Consider the following 26,243-nt stretch of genomic DNA (forward strand, 5'->3'; position numbering starts at 1 on the left):
CAAAAAAAGAGAGAAGAGAATAAAACGAAAGAAAGATGAAAAAAAAAAGTTTACTGGGATATTATCCATCTTACAGAGCAAACATAATACCAAAAAAAAAAAATAAAGAAATAAATAAAACTAACATAAATATAAAGTAAATGTAAAAGAAGCAAAGCGAAAAAAATGAATGGAGAAGAAATAGCAATAATCAGACGCAGAAGAAACAATAAAATAACGAAAAAGTAAAACAGCGAACAAGAACCCGAAAAGAAGATGAAGAGTGAAAAAATAAAAAAAAGGAAAAACAAGCAAACAGAAAGCAATCATCATAACCATTGGATAGAACAGAATAGAGAAAAATAAACAGAATATAATAGAAACAAAAAAGGAAGAAAGATAAAGTAAAAATAAAATAGGATAAACTAACACAGATAAATGGCATGTGAAAATGAAACGAAAAGTGGAAAAACAAAGAAAGAATACGTAGAAAAAAAACAAGAAACAGAATCAATAGAAAAAGAAGCGGAAAATTTAATAATAAATATCAAAAGAAAATAAACACTATTCGAAAGAAAAAAAATGAAAACAGAAAAAAAATCAGACGAAAATAAGTTGAAAACCATGAGAAAAATAAACACAACGTAAATGGAAATTGAGATAAATTATGATTTATACAAAAAACGGAGTTGAAAAACGTGGATGAAAGAGGAATAAAATAGTCACGAAAACCGAAAAAAAAAAAACTAAAATCAACAAATCAGGAAAAAAATAAACTCACTAAATCCGGGAGTGTGAAGTAAAACGTTATTTGCAACAATCAAAAAATTTTGGAAACAAAAAATTAATTTAAAAAAACGCATACGAAAACGTAAATTGTAATAAGCAAACAAAAATCAGAAAATTAAATGTAGTTATAAATAGAAAATAAACTAAAACGGAAGAAAAAAAAAATTGATAAAATTTACGAAGAATGAACGGGGGGATATAATTTATATAATTTGAACAATTTCATTTCCAAACAATTCATCAATATAAGATAAGGTTTCATTGTTGTATTAGTTTGTTTCCGCTGGCATCATAAATGAAAATTAAAACCGATTAAATAAGAATTTAAAAAAAAAATTCAAATAATGATTGATTTAAAAATGTGTAATGATTTAAAACCAAATAAAATTAATTACAATTGCAGTATTTACTCAATAAAGAGTCTATTTATCATTTAATACTTTCTAATAAAATAGAATAATATCACAGAATAATAGAACATAAATTATTGTTAAATGTCATTATACAATATGAAAGATTGTTATAAATACATATCATCATTATAATTACTGAATATGTAATATAATCATCAATAAACTTTATACAATCAAAACATGATCATTATCAATAAATATATCAAATCATTATCAATAAATATATCAAATCATTATCAATAAATATATCAAATCATTATCAATAAATATATCAAATCATTATCAATAAATATATCAAATCATTATCAATAAATATATCAAATCATTATCAATAAATATATCAAATCATTAACAAATCATTAACCCTTCAACCGTCGAAGACGCGTTGACGCGTCATAAAAATTCTTTCGAAAACGGGCAAGGACGTGTTGACGCGACCAAAAAATTCTCTCGAAAACGGGCAAGGACGCGTCAACGCGTCCTGGTCAGGCCAGTGCTTTCCCCTAGCTGCTTTGTCTGAGACTTGTCACCCATGCTGTTTGACGAGCTCCTCCCTCTTCATTCAGTAATGCTGATCTCATTATAGGAAGCTCTTCACTGGCACATAATACAGCAAGCAGACGTGGATAAAAGACACTGTTCTCTATTATGTACTATAGTTATCTTGAATTGTGCCTGTGTGGGTGTGTTATTTGGGAATATGTTTATAACTCTGCGTTTGAGAAAACTCGTTTCTTGAAGAGCACTTTTTTATAATATTTCCAAAGAACTTAGCAACATCGTAATATAATTGATTGTACTCTTGTTAAATACAGTAATAGTTCTGACAAGTTCAATTTTTTAAACTTTTAAAATTAACATTCTTTAGAAATTAATATCAAGATTTCTTTCTCTAAAATTAACATATCTTGAATAATTGTAATAATAGTATTTATTGTAATACTTCTTTGATAATTTTTCTTAAATGATTCTTGAGAGTTTGAGAATCATTCAAGAATTTAATAAATAGTTAATTCAGTCAGGGCTGCAGCCATAAACTCGGCCAGTCCGACAACATCCATTTTGGCACACCTCTGGTCCATCACACCGTATTTGTTTCATCTTCCCCCAGGTCTTCCCCGGGGGTGCACTATGATGATCAATTAGCAAACAAAATGTTTTTTGCATTGAGTTGTGGGAATTTTTTTTTTCTTTTTAATTTTTTCAACCTTAAAAATTGTCTCCCTTTTCAACCCTCCGACTCCACCCGTTTTACCGGGTCAGTTGAAAATTATGACTTTTTACAGAAAAATGGCTGATATCATAAAACCCTTGAGATTTAATTTCTAAATCACTGCAAATTTTTCATCTTTATATATTGTAGCCTCCCAGAAATCGATGCAGTTTCATTACATATGGTGTTCTGAACGAATAAATCAACTTTTACTTGATGTTTACATAATATATTGTACTATCTCAGCATTAATCCCGAGATTATGTTTGAATATCAGAAATGTGCAACTTTCCATAGAAAATCACGCAAATCGTGGTAGCGTAAGTTGGGATACTACTGTATCATTGTAGAAATTACAATTGTACTATAATGTGTAATATTTTGATGAGGTAATAAATATAGGGGGGGGGGGAATGTTGCAGCTTGTTATAAAAAATATAATAATAGTAATGTATTCTCTCTCACGGAGGAAGTTCAGAGACGACCCCGGTTGCCCCAGCCTAGTTACCCACCTGCACGATAAGTTGTCTTAGTGTAAACCGCACCTTTTCGATTTGTTATTAATTTGATATTTATTCTTTGGTAGTGCAGTCTTTTTTTGTGTGACGTAAGTTTGTACACGATAGGGTAATGGAGTTCAAAGAAATCCTTGAACAAAAGAAGTTTCTAAAAAACCATATTTACATAATTTTTCACGATTTCCACCGTAGTTTCATATTTTATGGTGTAAATCCATAGAAACTACGTAAATTCCATTGTGGTTGGCAAGTATACTTATAAGTAGGGCCAAGGTTTTCATGACCTAAAAACTGATAGAAAATGCTCTATAAAAAATTAATATTCCCCGAAAGACCGAAAATTTGCCTTTGAAGTAAAAAATGATACAAAAAATTTACTTTTCTATTTACAGTAACAATAATTTTAGCAAAATGATATGAGAATGAGGAATATTGAGATGCAATTAATTAATATTGCACAACACTCTGTACGACGTTTTATGTACAGAGCTGAAAGAAAATTGCGGATTCCAAGAATAATCCGGATAACTAGAATCCTTTTAAATTGGGAAAGGTTTTGTACAGCCGTATTTGTACGTGACTACCCGTGTATTCAGAGAGAAAAAAAGGAAATGTCAGATAGGTGTGTACCTCTGTAGTAGATAAACTGTTTCGTGAACACATTGTAAAAACACCCCCTACAAGTACATACTGAATTCTTCTATTCACTGACTTATCCATAAATCTATACAACATGTATTGAAAGTAAATGGAATTTTCTTATCAGTTGGTATGAGAACTGTCTGTTTGTTGTCAGCAGCGAAGAGTAAAAACATTCTTTCAATATTATTATTATAGACGCATTTTACAATATATTTTAATGTGCTACAAAAAAAAAACTGAGTTAAAAATAACTTTACTCAGGTTTGGTGTGCTAGTTTTCAACCTTTTTGAGACCATGTCCCGTGTAATTAAAACAAATAAAATAAGTCAGGGTTCTAAACATTTGGTGTTTCATGGATCCTTTGTGCCAATAAACTAAAGGTGACGATATAATATTCTGAATGATAAACAAAGGCCACCAGAACAGTATAAGTCCAATGGCGGTCTAAGGGCAGTGCGGCCTATGGAATTGCACAAGGCACTAAATAATAAGAGATGTCGAAACAAGTTGAAATATTTGATGTACATCAGAGAGAGAGAGTAAAAAATAACTTTTTTTTATATTTAAAAAAAATTACCGTTCAAAATAATGCATACATGTAAAATGACTGAGAGATGGGGAAAAAAATTAAAAGTTTAATTAATATATGCAGTGTTCATTTTTTAGAAAAAGAATTTATAAGCAGTACACCTATATACATGTTACTGCCAAAGCCCGAATCGCGGCCGATCTGAGACTGGGCCAGCCACTTCGCGAATGGGCCGAGAGTTTTAGCCAAAGTCCGTCTGAATTGTAGAAATGATTCCGGCATAGACCAGCTATTTCACAAAGTGGCTGAAGATCCCTTGCCAATGCTTGATGTCAGGAACAGGAAATCGTTGAGATCGATATTCACAATTGATCTTGAACAATATTTGACAGTTAGTCTATGGAAAATTTTGCCCAATTCATATAGTCGATACGTAATTTTCGATTTGATTTTCAATTTAATTTTAAATATAATACATAGTATACTAATGTCTCTATATTGGTTTTTATTCCTATTTTACCCGTCAGCAGAACTACAAATTAATTATTTCTCTCATTTATTTATTTGTCGCCGGTCCACAAATTATATCTGTCAATTACTTTTTGTTCGTCCGAAAAATTTTCTTATTTATTTTTTGTCGGGCCACAAATTATATCTCCCATTTTTATTTTCTTTTAGCAAACACAGTATAAAACCGAACTGAGAAAAACGAGACGATGCTTATATTCTCACTAATAGACATGTATTGTCCTCATTTACGAACGTACTTTTGATAAGAAAATAATCTTCCCCCCCACTTTTTCTTCAAACTAATCACCAATACGTACTCATTTCTATGCTCGCGTTTCCCCTTCCCCTAAATACTTTCATCCGTATTGAACCAACACTCCCAAAAGAACCATCCCTCTTCTTTGGGGGTGTTGATTGAGCTCTTGATTCTTGAGTCCTGATAACAGGTAACTTTTGACAATGGCAAAGATAATCCGGCACTGTATTTTTTTTCTCAAGACGATCGATACACGCCTTAGCGTGAATTCTTCGCGTATCTAAACTTTGTACCAAAAATGGGTAAACGATAATCCCGGCATTGTTCTGTACTAAAGATATTTCGCTCCACAGGTGGAAACGTATAATAGTTTTCTTTGTTAATTTCGGAAATATGCGTGGAAGCATCAGATTCGTTTCATTGATTCATTTTCCACCAAGTCCTTTCTATTCATTGAATATTAATTCAGTTGGCTCTCATACACCAACATGTTTTGTGTGTGTGTGTTTCTTCTGGAACGTTTTCACCGAGTCACAATTTTTTTTTCGATAGCTAACGAATGAATGCCTGGGCGAACAATCCGTTGCCGGGCCAGATAAGCGAGATGACTACCTCTCGTGGGCACGACCTCCCCCCCCCTCCCCAATCCCACACACACACAAACAATGGATACGTACTCCTATAGCATTCTCCGAAGGTTCATCGCGACTCATAGAGGCATAGTGGCGAGCTCGAGATACTGATTTGTGTGCCTATTTATGCACTTTGAGGTGGTTCTTTAAAAAGTCAAAGTAGAGTATCAACAAAATTATTGATGGGCAAACTACGGTCCACTTAGAGGTTCTGTACGGCCCGCCACAAGTTTCAAAATAAAAATATGGAAATTTTCAGTTTCGGGTGTTTTGAAAAAATCCGTTTGGAAGGAGGAGTTGTTCCCTTTCTTGCATATGGAAAATATGTCTGTGAGAATTTGAACAGAAATTTATTCAAAAACGTTGCATGTACAAAATAATAGAACGCATATGCAGTAAAGTTATTAAAATGTACTTATTTGTTTTTTCACAGTTGTAAAGGATAAACCACTGTCTTTCATTTGCAACAAGACCGCGGGAGTCTTCAAAGTCTACAACACATTCCGCTACTTCATTTCTAAGCATAAAAATTCCAATTATGGATCAATGTCCGAATATTTCCAGACCGTCAAATTTTTTTCTTTTTGTTTGGTGACCCTCTCCTAAAACAGTGTACCCATCACTGTACTAAATGATTCTGAAGATCCGCAGATGAACCATGAATTTTAGGCAAGGGTGCCGCAGGTGAAAAAAAATTGAGAACCACTGTCATATAGAATGGGATATCTGGTGTTTCCCAGGCAAGGATTTATCAAGGCAAAACAGACTTGAGAGGAGGAAAAATGCTTTTAGCATTTTAAGAATAAAAAAGAAGCAGAAAATTAATCGAATTACTCAGAAATTAATTCATTTCAAATAATCATATTGTAACTATTGTTGAATAATATTCTTCTTTGTATTTAAATTTCTTCCCTAAGAAGGTAGCAGTGACGGAGAAGATGAGCGCTTTCTGTTCGGTGATCAACGGACAATACCGTTGACAATACCGTTGAATTATTAATAATAATGATTTAAATATAGCTTAAATACTAATACTTATACCATTTAACCAGATGTTCTATCTAAAGAGTTAATTGCTAATTAATCTAAAGAGAATAAATGCATTCAATGTACATTTATAAAAGAATCACTTCGAAGCATTAATAGACACACATATCGATACTTCCATGTTGTTACGACGCACACTTTGAGAAGCACTGCCACAAAGACCATTGCATATCATATATAGTATTGATTTTTTTTTGTTTCTGTTTATGGATTTGAATTTCTGCATACAAGTGAAAAATATATGTATTTCACTTTATTATCGAAAATAATGATTTGAGTGGGAAAAAAAAGAATCATCTGCTACATATTATGATCTTGATTTAAACTTCAGTAAAATGTATTGTAATTTATCTATAGTATAATCTCGTAAATATTTAATTCAATTGACGTTATTTTCGGTGAAGAACCACTTTAATATGTAAGCAGTCTCTAGGAAAATGGCCAGAAAAAAAAAACGTTTTCGTATAAATATCGCAACCGACACACAGAAGCTTCGTATCAGCCTACTGAGATAGAAAAATTGAATAAAACTCAATTATAAAAAATCAACTTAACTTCTGGATGCATCCCCCCCCCTATGTTGAAGCAGGGCCCCTAGACACGATCGTCTTAAGAGCATCGTGAGCCCTCAGGTAAAGTGATCTTTCTAGGGCCCTCTACGTGTTTACTTTCGAAAATTTTAACCTGATTTTATTTACAGCCCCCGGTCTAAACTCCAATCCTCCGGGCCGTACCTGGGTGTGCTCGTGCGTTGAGACAGCACTGTCCTGCGCTCAGGGGCCCCTTGGAAAGTGAATTTATGGCATTGGAAAAAAAAAAGATAATCATAAGGGACCCTAAGATTGGAGTCGTGTCAGCTCCATCCTAGTGGGGATCATGCTTTTGGTATTTTTACAAATTTCATAAAATTACCGATTGAACACTAATCCATAATCTGGGGTGTAAAAATGTTCATAAAAGTTCATTAGAATCATCGAAGCTATAGTACTAAAAAAAATTGTCGGATAGGCCGTGAGAGCTAGAATTGGCCACTAACTGGAGCTAAAAATTGACTGTAAAATTAAAATGTGACACCTCTCTATTACGGAAAATTATAGCTATTGTTTATACATTTTTGAATACCAATTCGCATCAGATGTATCCATACAGTGATACGTAATTTAATTATTTTTAATCGAATGTTATGTGAATATCAAGTATAGCAGATTTTGATGTTGCTGTAATTTTTATAATCAGTATAAATGGGAATAATTTTATGTGAAGTCAAAGAAACGGAAAGAAGGAGGAAAGAAGAATTTTCACTGACGGAAAGTTTATTCCCTGAATTTCATGGACCTTTTCCACTCAGTAAGGCTATTATCGTCAACTTACAAAAGACCTATTCATACCTCTGGCCTTATTGTTGCGGTGGGAGGAATCCTATCAGCGAAAATCCGGCACCCTACTGTTGACAACTGGGGGAAGGCATCGTCTTACCTCAAGAGGCCCTGCCGTTTTTCAAAGGATTTTGGTAAAATCGTGTGCCCGATTCAGAAGATTTTCTTTGAATATGCGTAACTGTCGAAGGGTTAACAATAGTTAACATAATATATATCGTTTGTTTATATATTATGTTAACTATTGTTAAATGAAAAGTTTTGATGCAAAATATATTCCTCAAATTAAAAAAAAATCAATAAAATACAAGGAAAATTGTTTTAGATTATTTCCGATAAGAAAAACCAATAATCAAAAGGGTTATAATATTTCGAAAATGTTCATATTGATAAAAATTTATACTTTGTTTAAATAGTAAAATACACTCAATGATGAACTAGAGTAATTTTTGATTAAATAAAATCAATTGAAATCTTTGTGTTTGAATTTATATTTAAATTAGATTTTCCCGATAACAAAAATAATTATAGTTATTTTGAATTGAAGAACATCAGAAAATCCGTTGTTTCTATTAATAATTGAAAATACTATAATCAGAAAAATAATTGGAAAATTCAATTTTTTTTTAATTTCGATGATTTTTAATGTAAAAATTTACATTTTTTATCGTTTAAATAATCATTAAAATAAAATTTTATTTGTTATTTTCGAATCAAATACCAAATTAATTTTTTAATTAATTAATTTTTATCATTTTTTATCTATCGTTATAATAATAAAAAATTAAATAAATTATTAGTTTTTATGAAGTTTAAAAAAATCAACAAAAATTATTTAATAAATATAATACTGTATTTATATACTGTACAAAAATAAATATTTACCCTCGTTACGAAGGAATACATATTGCTTTGTAAATGCGTCTTACGTCGTTAGATGGCGCGCGAACCGTGGGAATTTTTCCACCGCTTGTTGAAAAAAAAAAAGTAACAAAAAAAGATTGTTGTCGGCATGTTGTTGTTGAAGGTTCGACAACAGTTGGGAAAAAGCTTCTCGCAGTGCCGGTCGAGAACTTTCCTCCTCACCTTATATAAAAATAATCAACAATAAAACAACGTGTGATCATTAATGCAACGTGAATTGTGATATTGATCGAAACAACAATGATATTTTCGTACGTGTTGTGAAAACAGTAATTGGATTATATTAACAGTGGAATCAGGTGTATGCATTTTAATGCACCAGGTATGTGTTTTAAAATATTATATTTTTTTTCATTCTTGGAGGTTATAAACCTTTCACTTTTCAGCCGGAACAACTCGTTTTTTTTTATATTGTTTAACCTACTCATGCAGTTTTTTCCTCGATATTAGACATTGTTGTGATATTCATATCTCGGTGGTTCTTGGAAATAATCCATGCGTGAATCTTCCCATTGTTTCATTCGTTTTTAATTTCGAAAATTTCCCATCAATACCTAGCATTTTCATGGCAATGCCTATTTCGAAACATGCAATCATCGGGAAACTGATTGTTTCACCGAAGAAATTGCTTAGTTGTTTTTTTTTTAATTGTTTTTATTAATTGCGATTGGATATTCGCGTATAACGAAACCTCGTCTATTGTTGTACTGACCATTCACGGGACAGTTGAATGACAGTGGGTGTGGCTATGAGAATGTATAAAGTCGATTTCGAAACAATATCTTTAATTAAGAGAATTCTAGAAAATATCTGTTTCTAACAATGATTTTTTTGAAATGGATTGACATTTTATAATAGGTTGTTAATTACAACAAATATATTGATTCTTGAGTGAAGGAGGAAACAATTGTTTGTAACAATCTTTTTATTTTAAAATATAATTAGATTTTCAATTAGAAGTAGAATTAACTTGTTAAATATAAACTTGAAATGATATAGCTTAAGAACAATTTGTTATATTATTGTTAAAAATTATTTGTTATTGTTTATAAAACATTTCATAAATACAAAATTAACTACGATTGTTATTTTAATTATGAAATAGCAAGATAAATGATTATAAATTAAGAAAATATTAAATACATTAAAGATTAAATGAAAGAATTTGCTTTTAGATTTCGACTCGGTAAATATTTTTAGGGAAACGATTGTTGATAATCGCGTGTTCAACAGTTGCAATTGAGCTCATTGTTGTTTTTTTTGTTGCGGTGAATTCGAAAAATGAATAATAATCAATGATTTGCATAATTAATATCCGGAAGATTATTTTCCTTATGAAATATCGAAACTTGTAAAAGCTAATTCGCACGCCATTTTGATAAAATTTAAAAATATTGAATTTTTAATTGGAATTGACATTCTTTTATAAAGCATAAAAACACAACAAAAATTGTTGAAAATTATAAATAATTGTTGAAAATAATAAATAATTGTTGAAAATAATAAATAATTGTTGAAAATTATAAATGTTGAGAAGTAACAATTTTAGGAAACCATTGTTGATAATCCCATGTTTGCAGCCGCGATTGTTGATTTTAGTGACTGTAAATTTGAAAAATAATGATATTAATGAAATTATGTGCATAATTGAAATTCCTATAATTATTGTACGTATAATATGTCAAAACTAATCTAAAAGCTCATTCGAATAGCATTTTAATTAAATTAGAAATTTTGAATTTTCTATCCGAAGTGCAATTAGCATTCGTAAATAGTTGTTAAAGTAATACGTGTTAAACATAACAATGTTAAAAAACGATATCCTAAGATTATTATTTTAATAATGTAAATAGCTATATAAATTTTTATAAATTAAAGGCGAAATAAAATATATCCAGAAATAATTCAAAAATAAATGCAATTTATTGCTTGTAGACTCCATGAAGTTATTTCGGAACACCATTTTTGATAATAATTGAGTGTTTAATAATCGCAATTATTGTTTATAATGGTGATAAAGTTAAAAATAAATAGTGTTAATTGTTTTCTTAATAAGTTTCTAACAATATTTTCCGTATGAAATATCGGAAAACACAGTAAAATATTTTGACTAATAATTTTTTGTCATTAATACAGTCGAATCCCGCTATAACGAACTCCAAGAGACCGGAGAAATCACTTCGTTATAACGAAATTTCGTTACAATGGAATTCCAGCTTATTGCATTGTTCCCATGTAAACCTATCTCGGGGATTTGAAAAGTGTTCGTTAAAACGAGATTTTCATTATAACGGTATACGTTAAAACAGGATTCGACTGTACCTTTCAAGTGTAATCAAAATTGCATATATTAGAAAAGATGAAATTATCCTGAATATGAACCGACATTTTCCCCGTAGGAGTAATTCATTGTTGTGAATGTTTGGACGACAATTGGAGCTTCATTTTCGGTTTAAAAAAAATTGAGACTAAGAAAGAAAATATTTATTACAATACTTTAAAATGAAATACAGTGAAATCCCGTTGTAACGAACTCCATGAGACTGGAGAAATCACTTTGTTATAACGAAATTTAATTATAAAGTAATTCCAGGTTTTCGCATTGTTCCTATTTGCACCTATCTGAGGGATTAGAAAAAGTGGTCGTTAAAACGAGATTTGTTTTCGCTATAACGGAATTCGTTAAAAAGGGATTCGACTGTATTTATTGATTTTACTTCATTATTCTGATTTTATTTATATGCAGTTGAATCCCGTTTCAACGAATAGCGTTATAGCGGAAATCTCTTTTTAACAAACAGTTTTCTTATCCCTCAGATAAGTTCATTTGGGAACAATGCAAAAAAAAACCCTGGAATTAACGAATATATAACGAAATTTCGTTATAAGGAAGTGATTTCTCCGGTCTCTCTTGGAGTTCGTTATAACGGGATTCAACTATAATTCAAGGCAGTTTCCCAAACTTTTTGTTCCTATCTCCCCCTTCAGAATTTCTTTTTCACTCATCGCGCCCGGCTCAAGCTAACACATAGGAGCTTATGCTATTGTTGTAGCCGCCCTGGACAATTCTATTATCCCCTGGAGGGGGGGGGGGGTTTCGATATTGTACACTTTGAAAAACACGGATTTAAGGCAAAATGGCGAAAGATATCCAGAAATATTTTGAAAATAAATTTATTGCCGATTTTAGATCCCATTTAGTACGTATTTTTTGGTAAACCTTCGCATGTTTAGTGATCGCAATTGTTGTTTTTAATTGGGATAACGTTGAAAACAAGTAATAATAATTAATAATTTGAGTGCTTAAAATTTCAAAAAATTATCTCCCGTGGGGAAAGATCGAAACGTACTAAAAGTAACGCGAATGATATTTTGATTGATAATTTTTGTAATTAATGCTTTCATTTGTATTATAAAAATCACTAATACAGTCGAATCCCGTTATAACGAACTCCGAGAGACCGATAAATCACGTTATACCGAAATTTCGTTATTAAAGGAATTGCAGGTTTTCTGCATTTTTCCTATATAAACTTATCTGGAGGATTAGAAAAAGTGTTCGTTAAAACGAGATTTTCGCTACAACGACATTCGTTAAAACGGGATTCGACTATACTAAAAAAAAAGAACTTACCCAGTTTTATATATCATTATTGTTTTGTATTGTCGACCCATTGTCAATATTTGGACGATAATTGGAGCTGCATTTTCTGTTTGGAAGGAACAGACTACTAATAAGGGAAATGCTGATCGTAATACAGTCGAAACCCGTTATAACGAGATCCAAGAGACCGGAGAAATCATTTCTTAATAACGCATATTCGTTATAAACGAATTCCAGGGTTTTTGCATTATTCCTATGTAAACTTATCTGGGCGATTAGAAAAGTGTTCGTTAAAACGGGATTCCTCTGTATTTTAAAATTGAATATTTATTGATTTTACTCAATTATTTTCATAATTTTGATTGTTAGACTTTTATTACAATTATTTACATTTTTATACTGTTGCCTTTTTATCGTGGAACTTTCTAGAATTTTGATATTGTTTATCACATGCTTGGGTTAAAATGGATTCGACCGATAAGATGATTTTCTTTTTCTCTTGTGTTGATCAGTTCATTGTTGATCTTCCTAATGTGTTTGATAATAATAAGGAAACTGTTAAGTAGAATAAGATAAATATCTCGCGATATTCTGACTAGATATCTTTGTGATGCGGCGTTCATTGTTTACAAAAACATAACCTTGTTTGTTGTAGAGTTTATTGAATCCTTGAGGTTATTGTTGTGGATTGTTTTTTTTTTGTGTGTCGATTATTGACCGGCGTTGTGGTGGAAATTATTTGATATTAAATATGCATTGAAATAATATATATAATTCAACAACGGATTTTGAAGATCGTAATGTTTTCTGGTTAACAGTGGGTTTCGTTATTGTTCGCATCCGTTTTATTTTCAGATTTTTTCCCGGAGTAACAATGAATTTAATTTTTGTATTGACGTAACAATGTATTAATTATTCCTATTGACGGAAATGTAAACTAATGATTTTTGTTGAGGTACCGAAAATTTCAATGTTTCTCTGAAATGACAATGAATTATTTTTAATCAGCGCAACAATTTATTTTGGTGTACAGTTTCGATAAATGATTTTGGAGATTTGTTCATCGATTAATTTGAATTAGCTAACGTTTCATCAACGGTGCATATTCTCAACAATTGGTTGGTTTTTATTTTCGAATTCTACACTGCAATAATGGTTTTTTGAACATATATAACAATGGGTGACATGGTATTTTGATTCGATTGAATAATCTCAATAAGCTATTGGCGGCCCTTGAAAGTAACAACAATGGTTATTTTAGCGTAAACCTAAAGCTCAAAAATTCAGAGCAACAATTGATTTCCAAAGTCGCCCAAAACAACATAGGGCTTTGGGATTTGTTATAAGCAACAATGAATCTCGAAAATCATTCAAAGCAACGATCGGACTCTGAAACTAATCGAAAGCAACAATGCACAGTGAGAACAGATGATTCGAAGTCACTAATCTTGAAAAATTCTGCACATTAAAATGGGCCATCACGGCCGTTCAATGCAAAAATTGATCCAGATACCTATCCGGAAAAACGATGGGATCTCAGAAATCCTTGAAAACAACAATAAATTTTGTGAACCCGGAGCTTAGATCTTGTTTTTTCATTGTTATCATCGCTCTCTAAACTCGCCAAAGCAATAAAAGGGTTTCTAAATTAGAAGCCACAATAGATCTCGAAATTTGTTCGAAAAACAATGGGTTTAGTAAGTCGTTCATAGCAGCAATGGGTCTCTGAAACTAGTCACAAGCAGCAATCGCTCTATAATTACGTCTCCTAAGCCAAAAAGTGTTTTAAAATCCGCTACAACAATGGATCTTGAATTCGTTCAAAGTGACAATGGGTCTCCGAAACTTGTCTCAAACAACAAAATATCTCTCAAATGGTCAAAATTAAGAATGGACACAGTGAAAGTAGGTAATTCAAAGTCATATACCCATTGAAAAATCTTCAAAATTTAAATGGGCCTTTACGATCGCTGAATGCAACAATGGATCCAAAAAACCATTCAGAGCAACAATGGGTCTTGAAAATCATTCAGAGCTACAACAAATTTTGTGTGTGGACTAATCAAAGGTTAAGACGTAGGTATCGTTGCCGTGGGAGGCAAAAATCCGGAGTTTGGATTTAAATTTTTTATCGTAATTGCGCTCCAAAGTCAACCATAGAAACAAAAGGTTTTGAAAATCAGAAGTAACAATGGTCGTTGAAAGTCACTGAAAGCAACAATTAGGTTTGAAAGTCGTTCAAGGCAACAATTAGGTTTGAAAATCGCTCAAAGCTACAATTAGGTTTGAAATTCGTTCAAAGCAACAATTAGGTTTGAAATTCGTTCAAAGCTACAATTAGGTTTGAAATTCGTTCAAAGCAACAATTAGGTTTGAAATTCGTTCAAAGCAACAATAGGTCTCCGAAACTTGTCCAAAACAACAATGGGTATCTGAAACTAGTCAAAAGCAACAACAGACAGTGAAAGTAGGTGATTCAGAGTCACGAACCTTCAAAAATGTTAAAAATTAAAATGGGCCCATCTCGTTCATTGCAGCAGTTATATGTTAACATTTTATCCTTTCCATGAGGGGGGTGGGGCCCTTGAATGCTCATGGCCAGGGTTGGCCAAAAGCTGGTCCGTGAAGTGATTTCGTGAGGCTCGCCAAAAGTACCGTGGAAAAAATTAAATTTGTGATTATTACCGGTTCCAAACGGCAGATTTCTTGGTTAACAAACTGCTTATAAACTTATTTCCAGTTACGAAATTAATTTAATAACTAACTAATTAATTAAATTATTAATGGGGAGGCCTATACACCGAAGTTGCACCACTGATGCGGCCCGCGACGCTATAGCTGACCATTATGTTGGCCCGCGAACAGAAAGAAGTTGGCCACCCCTGCTCGTGGCTCTCCCGCGCCCCGAAATTAGTTCTGAAATTATAAAATTTCAAAATGATGACCATAAACTGTTTTTAGAGAATCCCACAACAATAAATTTCGAAAATAATTAAAAACCGTTCAAAATATGATTATAAGTATTATTTACATAAACATTAAATTACACCAATATGATTTTCATTCCGAACATGAAAAAAATCCAATCTATTACTTTTCATATTACTTGATTAATGTCCACAACACGATATCCACAGAGCTGGTTATTCCAACAATGTCCCTATTGTTTGCTGCTGTTGGATCACTTTGTTGGATCCAATTCGTTTCGGACCGTAATAACTAAGTCTCCAGAAAAATACAGTAACCTTAATTTTTTTTTAATGATGATCAGCAACAGTATTTCAGAAAAACTTGCAACAATAATTTGGAAAATGATCAAAAACCTTGTAACAAATGTAATTTTGAAATTGAAACAACAGTTATAAGTATTATTTAAATAAAAATCTAATTGTGTTAAATAAATTTTTTATTCCTAATACTTGCTATGAATTCGAATATTGTTCGTATTTAATAATTGATATTGACACAACGTCCACAGAGAGAGCCTTCTTTACATCCCAACAATGTTCCCATTGTTCACTTATGTTTGTTGAAGACTCGTTCGTTTCTGATCATAATAACGAAATCGACTTTATTTTTCTCGAAAATTGAGTCGATTTCGTTATTATGAACATTTTAAATTTGAAATTTCGTTATTAGTCGAAAATTTTAAATGATGCCCAACCAGTTTTTCAGATAATCCTACAACAATGAATTTCGAAAATGATCAAAAATATCGCATTGTTTTATGACTTTTTAAAGTAAAATGAGAGAGAGATTTTAAGTGTTGTTCAAATAAAAAATAAATTACGATTTTCCTTTCATCACGACGTCCACAGAGAGCTAGATAATTCAAACAATGGTCCCATTGTTCGAACGCAGCCATTCGATTCAATTTTCGAGAAAAATAACCTAAAAAAGTGTTCAATGATGTGAACAACTAGTTTTCAGAAAATCCGGCAACAATAAATGTCAAAAATAATCAAAAACCGTTCATATATAACAATATGGATTTTTAAATTAAAATACAATATTATCAAATTGTTTTAATATCATATTTATTCGGAATTCCACTGCTTGATATGAATCCAATTAATAATTTTTTGAATTATATAATTAATATTCAACACGACATCCATAGAGAGCTAGATAATTCCAACAATGATCCCATTGTTTACTCAAACGCAGCCATTCGATACAATTTTCCAGAAAAAATAACCTAAAAATTTTTTAAACGATAAATAATAGTTTTATAGAAAAAAATCCTACATCAATAATTGTGAAAAATAATCAAAAAATCACTCATAACAATGCGATTTTTGAATCAATATACAATAAAATCAAATTGTTTTATTATTTATTATCATATTTATTCGGAATTCCACTACCTTGATATGAATTCAATCAGTAATTTTTCATTTTACGTAATTAATATTCAACACGGCGTCCACAGGCGCAGTTGGATAATTCCAACAATGTTCCCATTGTTTGCTGGAGCGCAGCCATTTCTTTGTTAGATCCAATTCGTTTCGGGACCATAATAACGAAGTCGATTCAATTTTCCACAAAATAACCTCAAAAAATTTGTTTTGTTTTTTTCTTCCTTCCTGTCGTGAAGTTCGTAAATAATTCATGTATCGACGGAAAAAGAATGAGATTCGACGTTTGTTCGACGTGAAAAAAATGAAAAACAAGATGGCGACCAATTTTTTTTTTTTCAACATGAGGCGTTTTTACCGATCATGTTTTGCCCATTTATTATTATTTTATTTTAACGTGTTGTTCGGTTGAATTTTTTTATACGTATTTTATTTTGTTAAAATTCCCGAAACAAATTTGCAATTCAACCCCCCGGAGAAAGATGTTGCCACTTTGGAAAACGGAAATAATACGGTTTTTTTTCGTCTCCATGTTTCCCCCCGATATAAACTTTTTTGTTATTTTAGTGAATTTTGTGGATTTGTTTAGTTTTATGGAAGGACTAGGATTTATTGATGTTGAAATAATGTGGAATTTTTGAATTAACTGACGATGCGCTTTTTTTTTTGTGATTTGGGTTTATATTAAAAGTGACTCCTGTGTTGGGGGGGGGGGGTGTGAAGAGATGTCCCGTTTTTTTTTTACCGGGACGGTGGAACTTTGAAGTCCCGGCTAATTTGAGTCGTCCAGGAAGAACATTGTGCGGTATTAAATATTATTTAATGACCGTATAGTATTTTGGTTGCCTCTTTCAACATTGGAAGTAATAGATCTCGGAAGTTGTTCAAAATAACAATTGCTGTCTATTGTCTTCAAAACCTTGAAGGATTTTGCAATACGTTAAAATCAACAATGGGTCCTGAAAAGTGGTCAAAATCGACTCCCACAAGCTAGTCCAAAGCTACAATTGGGCTCTAAACTAGTCGAAAGCAACAATGGAAAGTGGATGGTTAACAGTGATGAACCGTGAAGAAAAAAGTTCGAAATTAAAGTGATCTTGTACAGTCGTTTAATGCAACAGTGGATTCTGAAAAACCATTCAGAACGATATTGAATTTTTTTAGCTGTAATCGGCAACTTTAGTTGTTTTTAATTGTTTTTTTTTCTTCTGTAATCGACAATGTCTATTGTCTCCAAAACCTTGAAGGATTTTGCAATTCGTTAAAACCAACAATGGGTGCTTTCTTTCTTTCTTTCAAACCGAGCACAACTCAGGTCTATCACCATGTATGGGCGATTTACTACCTAGTGAGTTGTGCCGCAAGTGTAACTGTGTGTCTACCTAACAGTCTGAGCGCATACGTAGTGTTGTTTGATTTTTCAGTGCTGCCATCTATGTTTCAGAAGTGAGTAATGTGTTATGATTGAATATCCTTTTTAATGTTTGTAGCTCTGTGGCGAGACTTTTTAAAGGGGAGATCGGCTCGCATTCGCGCCTTGAAGTTGGGAACCACAGAAAACCAACTTCAGTCGACCACCATTGTGGCGACAGGGGGGTTTCGAACCCGGGTCCTCGCGACGCGAGTCCGTCACTATGACCACTCGACCATCACAGCGGCAACAATGGGTCCCGAAAGTCGTTAAAAGCGACTCCCACAAACTAGTCCAAAACGACAAGGAATCTCTGAAACTAGTCCAAAGCAACAATGGGGGGCTCCAAACTATTCGAAAGTAACAATAGACAGTGGAAAATAGGTGATTAACAGTGATGAACCTTGAAGAAAAAAGTTCGAAATTAAAATGATCCTGTACAGTGTCGTTTTAATGCAACAATGGATTTCGAAAGACCATTCAGAACGACTATGAATTTTTTTGGCTGTAATTGACAACTTCACTTGTCTTTAATTGTTTTTTCTCTCCATTCGACACTTTTACGTACCTTTTGCCATTTTTTTTAGCTGTAACTATCAAGTTTTTGAACACTCAAAATTTTTTGTTATGTAAGTGGCAACTGTATTGGCATTTGGCAATTTTTTAGTTGTAATTGGCAATTTTACTTGTTTTTGAAAATTTTTTTCGCGTAACTGGCAACTTTTTCTTGCCCCGACAATATTTTTTGGCTATAATTGACACAATTACTTGCATTTGACAATTTTTCTGGCTATAATTTGATGTCGCCCCGTATGGATCCCGATTTCCAATTTTCCGTATTTTTATAAACGATTTACAGTCAGCCTAGCTATTTGTTGTGTTACGGTAGAAAAAGTATCGAAATGCACACGTAACACCTTTCGTGGACCGTATTAGGACATGGACCGTAATCCTTTGACTGGGCCACATTTGGCCCGCGGGACGGAAGTTCAAGACCGCTAGATTAGAAGCCGTTCAAGTATTACGTCATCATCGATGGAGGGGATGGGGAGGGGGTTTCCGATTTACTGACTTTTGATGACGGGGGGGGGTTTGGATGATGCTTACGTCATCAACCACCCTTTATGAAAATACGAAATATTCTTAATGGCATCTTACTCGGTGAGTTGAAAACGAGAAAAACCTTTCGACAGTTTGTGGGCACTTGAAGTAACATTCCCCCTCCTATTGACATGTGCCCTACAAAGCCCCTTTAGTGATCTCTAAATGTTTCGCGGATCCAAGTGAGCTGGAAATGGTCCGGGCCGCTTAAGTGCTCTGGAACTGCGCCACGCGCCATTCAAGTGATCCGTTAACTATGCCGCGGATCAGTTAAGTAATCTGAGAATGTGCCGCGGGTAACTTGAGTGATGTAGAACCGCACTGGGGGCCGCTTAAGTGCTCTAAAACTACGTCACATGTCACTCAAGGTATCTCTAAATGTGTCACGGGTCATTTAAGTGATCTGAAAATGTGCCAACGGGCCGCTTAAATGTTCTGGAATTCCACCACGGGACACTTAAGCGATCTGTAAATGTGCCGCTTAGTTCATTTTTTACAAAATTAGGTTTGAGGAGGGCAGGCCCCATCAGATAACCCCTAGGGCCATATTTGTCCGTGGGCCAAAGGACCTTTATGCGATTTATCATTATATGGCCTATAGGGTGGGTTAAGATAAATTTTGAGTTCATAGCCTTTAAATAATTGAAATTAACAGAAATTGATCATAATAACATATAAAGGTGTTTTCTTCCGAAATTTCAATTAAAAAAATAAATTTTTGATCGTGGGATGGGGGGGGGGACACGAGCCCCCCCCCCTATGCCCCCCCCTCCACCTGTGTACGTCTCTGGTCCCACCAATATGCGTTAGGTTTCAGAGGGGCAGAACTGATGACGAAATTTTGCTGAAAAGAGGGGCGTTGGGTCATGAATGACCAAAACTTTGCTTACGTAATACTTGAACGGCCCCTCACACCCAGGCCTAAAGATTTACCGCGTGTTACGAGTTCGTGGACCTAATTCTAATTGATTTGGCGCTAGCTATAATAACAAAGCGGATAAGTCTAAGAACCAAAGCCTAGGGTGTTTGTCTTTCCCCCCTGAACGTAATATTTCGGTGCGGTCTCGTCTTTAAGCTCGCAGCTGATGCAAATTTTTCGGATCAATCTGGCGATTGTTACGGGAAGGCTGTTATCCGTAAACTTGGCTTGGTTGGTCACTGACCCGGTTTTTCTCGCCCTCATCTCGCAATTCATTCGCTGCAATCAAAACGTCTGGGACCACCCCCCTTCCCCCACTGTAACCTCCATCCATCCAGCCAAGAAAGCTTGATGAACCCGAGAGAATGAGAGAGGGAGATTCACTTCGGCGTCGTGTCTTTCGTGAATCTTAATGATCTGGTCATTAACGCTGGTCACGCTTTCCTAGTTAAAGACCGATAACGGTCATGATGATGATGATTATGGTCATGGTGGTGGTGGTTGGCTTCGTTTCTTCTTTGAATAGGAGACAACAACAACGTTTTGGCAGTTCATTATCTTCCCTTTGGTTCTCGCCATCTTCCGTACGTCCAGGACTTGAAAAAGATGACTACTCGTGATGACCATTTAGGCGTTTGCAGAATCTCTCGTGGACTTCGTGGGTTTTGTTTTTTTAGGTCCAGAAGAAAATTATACGGCAACCATTTTTTTTCGAATTTCGGGAATACGGTGAAACCTCGCTGCAACGATATTCGCTACAACGAGAGGAATCCCCCCCCCACTCCCTGGCGGGAGCCCTGTTTGACTCGAAGAGCCCTTTCTTTGTACAAACTTTCTATGGCAGAACCATGTATAGGCCTCTCTTATTTACTTATCTATCAGATTTGCTGATTAATTTTATTTTCCTCGAGCCCACTGAGAGGTGCACACGGACCACCGGTTGGCAACCGCTGGCTTAGAGGTAGAGTTTGTTCCGGACCCTGCCGCGAAGCTGGACTGGAAGACATCTCGGCAACGGGATAAGTCCAGTGGCGTTCATTCATTTATTCATCTTGGAGGTAGAACAGAACACTCGTCCGGTGTAGGAGGGATTTGGGTTCGAGTACCAGTGGAAGCAGAGATGAAAGTTTTGACGTATAGCTAGTTTTCCCCATGTACAGTGGATCCCGCTTATAAAGTTTCTCAAAAAAAAAAAAATCGTCATGAGAAAACGTTGTAAGCGAGAAAATTCTTCAAACGGGAAATCTTGATGAAAATTTGTTAGAGTTATATATAGGACCACGAAAATAAGTCGTACTAAACGGGAGAACCGTTGTAAGTGGGGACGTTATAAGCGGGACCGACTGTATATTGTTTTCCTCAGTATTCCTTTAGATCCAGACCTGAAAAGTAAAAGCTCAAGAAGAAGCTTCATTTGAAGAAGTCTTTCCTCAGGACCAGACCTAGAAAATAATGTCTGATGATAATTGGATACCAGTCCATGAACTTGAGGACCATTCTGCAATATTTGAAAAAGAATATAATTATTTTAAGATATATCTAGGCGTGACCATACGTCCCGTATTTCCCGGGACAGTCTCGGTTTTTTCTGCTTTTGTGGCAGTCGCGACTTTTTTTTTGCAAAAGTGTCCCGGTTTTTCCCGTTTTTTTAAACAAATCAATTACTTGAGTTTTCATTCTTTATTATAATAAGCGTTTGAAATTGTTTTTAACTAACAAATTATATTTTATCATTACAAATACTAATAAGAATATTGATCGCTGATATTAAGTGCAGTGAACGTTTTATTTCGTGGAATTTATTTCAATCCACCGCAATTTCAAGTCGTGCTTAATTTCGCGCCATTCGTGAGCTTTCTGTGATTTTAGCAGTATGTTTTGGCAACTTTGTGTACTTTTGGCATCATTTTTGGCGATGATTGGTGATGTCTCGTATTTGAAATCCCGAATTCCCGTATTGCTCTCAAAGATATATGGTTGAAAAACATCGCCAAAAAAAAAGGCGCGAGAGATGATGAGTAGGCAGCTGTTGCCATTTTTTAATAATTTTTGTAGCTTTAATAATTGCATTTTTTTGCGTTTTTATGTGTTTCTGGATGAGACGAATGTATTTAATTTTTTTTCATCATTTTTTGACACCTTTGAACCATTTCCTGGTCAGTATGTACAAGGTTCATGTTCGGCTAAGTAGTAGTAGTAGTAGTCTTGATGAAGTCCAAACCCCCCCCCCCCCTGAAAATAAAGGCCAACGGCTATTCGAATTTTAAAAGCATTTTAGGAATTTTCTCGTGAACTAAGCCTTAAATAAAACTCGTTTGGTCCAGACCTGAGTAGTAAAGGCTCTTTCTTTCAAACCGAGCACAACATAACTCCGGTCTGTCGCCACGAGCAATTCGCTACCGAACGAGTTGCGACGGAAGTGTGCATGTGTAAGTAATAGTTTGAGGGCGTATCTACAGTACTATGTGTGTGTGCAGTGATTCAATATTTGTACCGTTGTAGGCCTGTAGCTCTCTGTGGCAGGCTAACTGGGAGAAAGGCTCCAAGTTGGGAACCACACAAAACCAATCTCAGCTGACCACCAACTGTGCCGTCGCGGGGTTTGAACCGGCACCTACTAGAGATAGAAGGCCTCTGCACGTTGCTCGTGACGTCAGCAACTAGTCCATTTTCCCTCAGAATATTCAGGGGGTAAAAAATTCCTCTGCTTGTGCCAGAGTATCATCGTTGTGCGGAAAAGAAATGATCGGGCTCAGAATTGGCGATTTCCATGCCCTACATCCAATCACTATGCGGTATTTGTAAGCCAACCAGGAAGATTCTACGCCAAAATAAGAAGAAACGAAATAGGATGCTGTGGTTCAAACGTAGCAAACTTGCAAGGTAGTCTTAATGACGTTGCATATGAACTTGGCAACCCATGCGGAGGTCTTCCATCTCTAGGAGGTGCTGGTTTGAACCCGGATCCTGCGAGTCCGGCACAGTGACCACACGACCGCGCAGCGGCGATAAGAAAGGACTTGCGACCACTTTGCTACCAGTGTTTGAACTTCAGAAACATTTCGTACGTTTCACGAATCCGTCTCCCCTTTCAAGTCCAGACCGAAAAAGTAAAAGCTGATGAAAATTTAGACACAGATCCACGAATATCAATGCAAATACAAGGCCACAACGGGGATCAGGGGGCTTTAACGCCCACGTCAGGAATCACTGCTCTAAGCTATATATGGAAGGCCCACGGACCAAATGTGGCCACGGGGGTTATCTGATGTGGCTTGCCCACTCAAACCTGATTTCGTAAAAATGAACAAAGCGGCACATTTATAGATCGCTTAAGTGGCCCGTGGAACAATTCCAGACCATTCAAGCGGGCCGCGGTGCATTTTCAGGTATCTCAATTTGGCCCCCGTGGCACATTCGCAGATCACTTAAGTGACCCTCGACACATGTAGAGACACCTTGTGGGACATGCGGCACAGTTTTAGAGCAGCACTTAAGCGGGCCCCAATGCGGTTCAGCATCTTGTAAATTTTCTCATGGACTTTTCAGACTCGAATAAGTCTTTTCTCAGGTCCAGGCCTAAGAAATTAATGCGGACGACCAGTTTGCGAATTTCATGATCACATTTCGCGAGTTTTCTCATAGATTTCCAATCTTAAATGGATGTTCTATCGGATAATAATAATAATAATAATAATACGCTACGGATCATTAACCTCTTACGATCAATTCCCCAACCGATGTCGATACCACTCTCTCATTTCTTTAGGAACACTCTTTGTTTTGCTCTGAGAGAAGGCAAACTTCTATATCTCCAGGGTTAGGTTCACGCGTAGAGTCGAATGTAAGTGTCTCTGGAGATATACTTCGAGGGTTGCGGGTGGAAGAAGAGGAGGAGGTGGGGGTGGGGGAGCTCTACAGCATTCTCTGCCTTATCTCCGGCCGTGTTTGCTACGTTGCTAAAAGAGATAGGAGAAAACTTAGGCGATGCCTGTGGTGGTGAAGATTGCCTTAAATATGATAAAAGAGTATTCCTGTGCCCGTTTCTCCTCCGCGCACACGTCCATCGAGTGTACATGGAGAGTGTTAAAGCTGTGTGTTTTTTTTTTTTTCCTTTGTTTTTGTTGTTTTTTTTTTGCACAGTGAGATTGAGATAAAAGGGAGTGACTTCGCTCTCTGTGTTTTCTCAACTCTGTGAGATCGAAGGTGCCCCGAAAGCTTTTTCCTGTAGTAGTGCTAAATGGTGCGTTCTGTCCGTGGGAAGACACTTTTTCTTGCGAGTGCGATGAAAAATTCAACGCGTGTGGGAGGTCGTGAAATACTCTTTTACTGCGCCCAACTGTGATCACGTGTTTCATTAGTTCTGAATGAATGCATGTAATGTGATCTCTATTACGAAGATTATCAACAGCTGGCTGATGTGAAGATGTATATATTTTTTTGGAAAGAGAGAAAATTCAACTGCCCTTGCGGGGAATCGAACCAGTACCTCCTAGAGGTAGAAGGCCTCTGCACTGTTTGCCATAAACGTCATTAAGACTACCTAGCAAGTTTGCCACATTTTGAAACACAGCATCCCTATTTCGTTTCTTCTTGTGTTGGCGTAGAATCTTCCTGATTGGCTCACAAATACCGCGTAGTGATTGGATGTGGGGCAGAGAAATCGCCAATTCTGAGCCCGTTCATTTCTTTTCCTCACAGCGATGATACAAGCAGGGAATTTTTTTTTTCTTTGAATGTTCTGAGGGAAAATGGACTGCTTACTGACGTCATAAGCAGACATCGGAGGCCTTCTATCTCTAGGAGGTGCTGATCGGACCCACGTCCTTTCACTTTCCGGGGCAATGCACTAGACTACAGAGGCATCGGAAAAGGCGGGGGGGGGGGGGGTTCCAGAGCTGATAAATGACCCCCCCCCCCAAACACAAAATAATAATAATAAAGGCGGGGGGGGGGTGGGACTATCGTTTTCTGTAATTTATGTTGCACGTTAAGTATAACTACCCCGAAGGGGGTATCCTTCCTCTTCCCCTCCTGTTATCAGACTTTGAACGAAAGCCAAGCTAATTGATGGACAGGACCGGGGGAGTGGGTAGAACAGTCATCGGTAGAAAACGATATTTGTGGGTTCAGGGTTGCCGGATTGAGAGAGCTTAAAAAGAACCCGAGATATTTCGGGATTGCCAAAATAAAGCGTATCAAGTTAGACGAGATGTATCAAGATTGCCGCTGTTTTACAATATCGCCTAGGTCTTCGACCCACCTGCTTATATCTCGTCGTTGAGACAAAGTGGCGGGCCATGTTCTGGTTAGGAGGACGACGGATTGCCGCTGTAAGGGTTAATCCCAGATTTTTCGGTACAGAATAAACACTGAAGTTCGTTGAAACCACACGCCATTTTCACAACAAGAGTTGGAATGGTTTCATTTGACAATTAATAATATACGTAACATAATAACGGTTGATAATACAGTCGAATCCCGTTTTAACGAATACCGTTATAGTGAAAATCCCGTTTTAACGAATACCGTTATAGCGAAAATCGTTTTAACGAAAAGTCAGGGGAACACTTTTTCTAGTCCCCCGAGGTAAGTTTTTATAGGAGCAATGCGGAAACCTGGAATTCCTTTATAACGAAATCTCGTTATAACGAAGTGATTTCTCCGGTCTCTTGGAGTTCGTTTTAACGGGATTCGACTGCAATAACTAATTACGGTAAAATTGAGAATGCCCCGTGAAATACGGAATATATGTCCATCCTATATAATAATGAGTTTTGTGCCGCTTGCGGGTAGGGACCAAGGATGTCAGTGCACCCTCTTCCTCATGATAGTGGGGGGGGGGGGGTCGGCGGGCTCTATTCCGTGAAAGCATTGTTTGTTTTGCTCACTAAGAGCTGCATCCCGTTAGTAAACGCCGCAGATTACTCGTCGTTGGTGTTGAATGGATCCATATTTCAATGGGATGCCGCACCGCTGAGGGCATTCATAAAAAATGAAAACTGCATTGATACCATCCGG

The 26,243-nt window shown here is 35.4% G+C and overlaps 1 protein-coding gene across 9 annotated transcripts in view; it reads left to right on the forward strand.

The window, feature by feature from the left end:
- Positions 1-26,243, forward strand: part of LOC149080960 (tyrosine-protein phosphatase Lar-like) — a 745,683-nt gene that overhangs the window by 251,210 nt on the left and 468,230 nt on the right. For 3 of the 9 annotated variants that reach the window (XM_089237675.1, XM_089237680.1, XM_089237678.1), the window contains exon 1: positions 8,956-9,151. The exons of the other annotated variants lie outside the window; for them this stretch is intronic. The gene's annotated coding sequence lies outside the window, so the exon portion shown is untranslated. Of the gene's footprint in view, positions 1-8,955; positions 9,152-26,243 lie in introns of those variants that run through there. 9 annotated transcript variants of the gene reach the window in all.

The sequence above is a fragment of the Pholcus phalangioides genome, unplaced genomic scaffold (assembly GCF_987345545.1).
Source record: "Pholcus phalangioides strain wild (caught in Gottingen) unplaced genomic scaffold, Ppha-v1.0 ptg000010l_1, whole genome shotgun sequence".
Classification (NCBI taxonomy): domain Eukaryota; kingdom Metazoa; phylum Arthropoda; class Arachnida; order Araneae; family Pholcidae; genus Pholcus; species Pholcus phalangioides.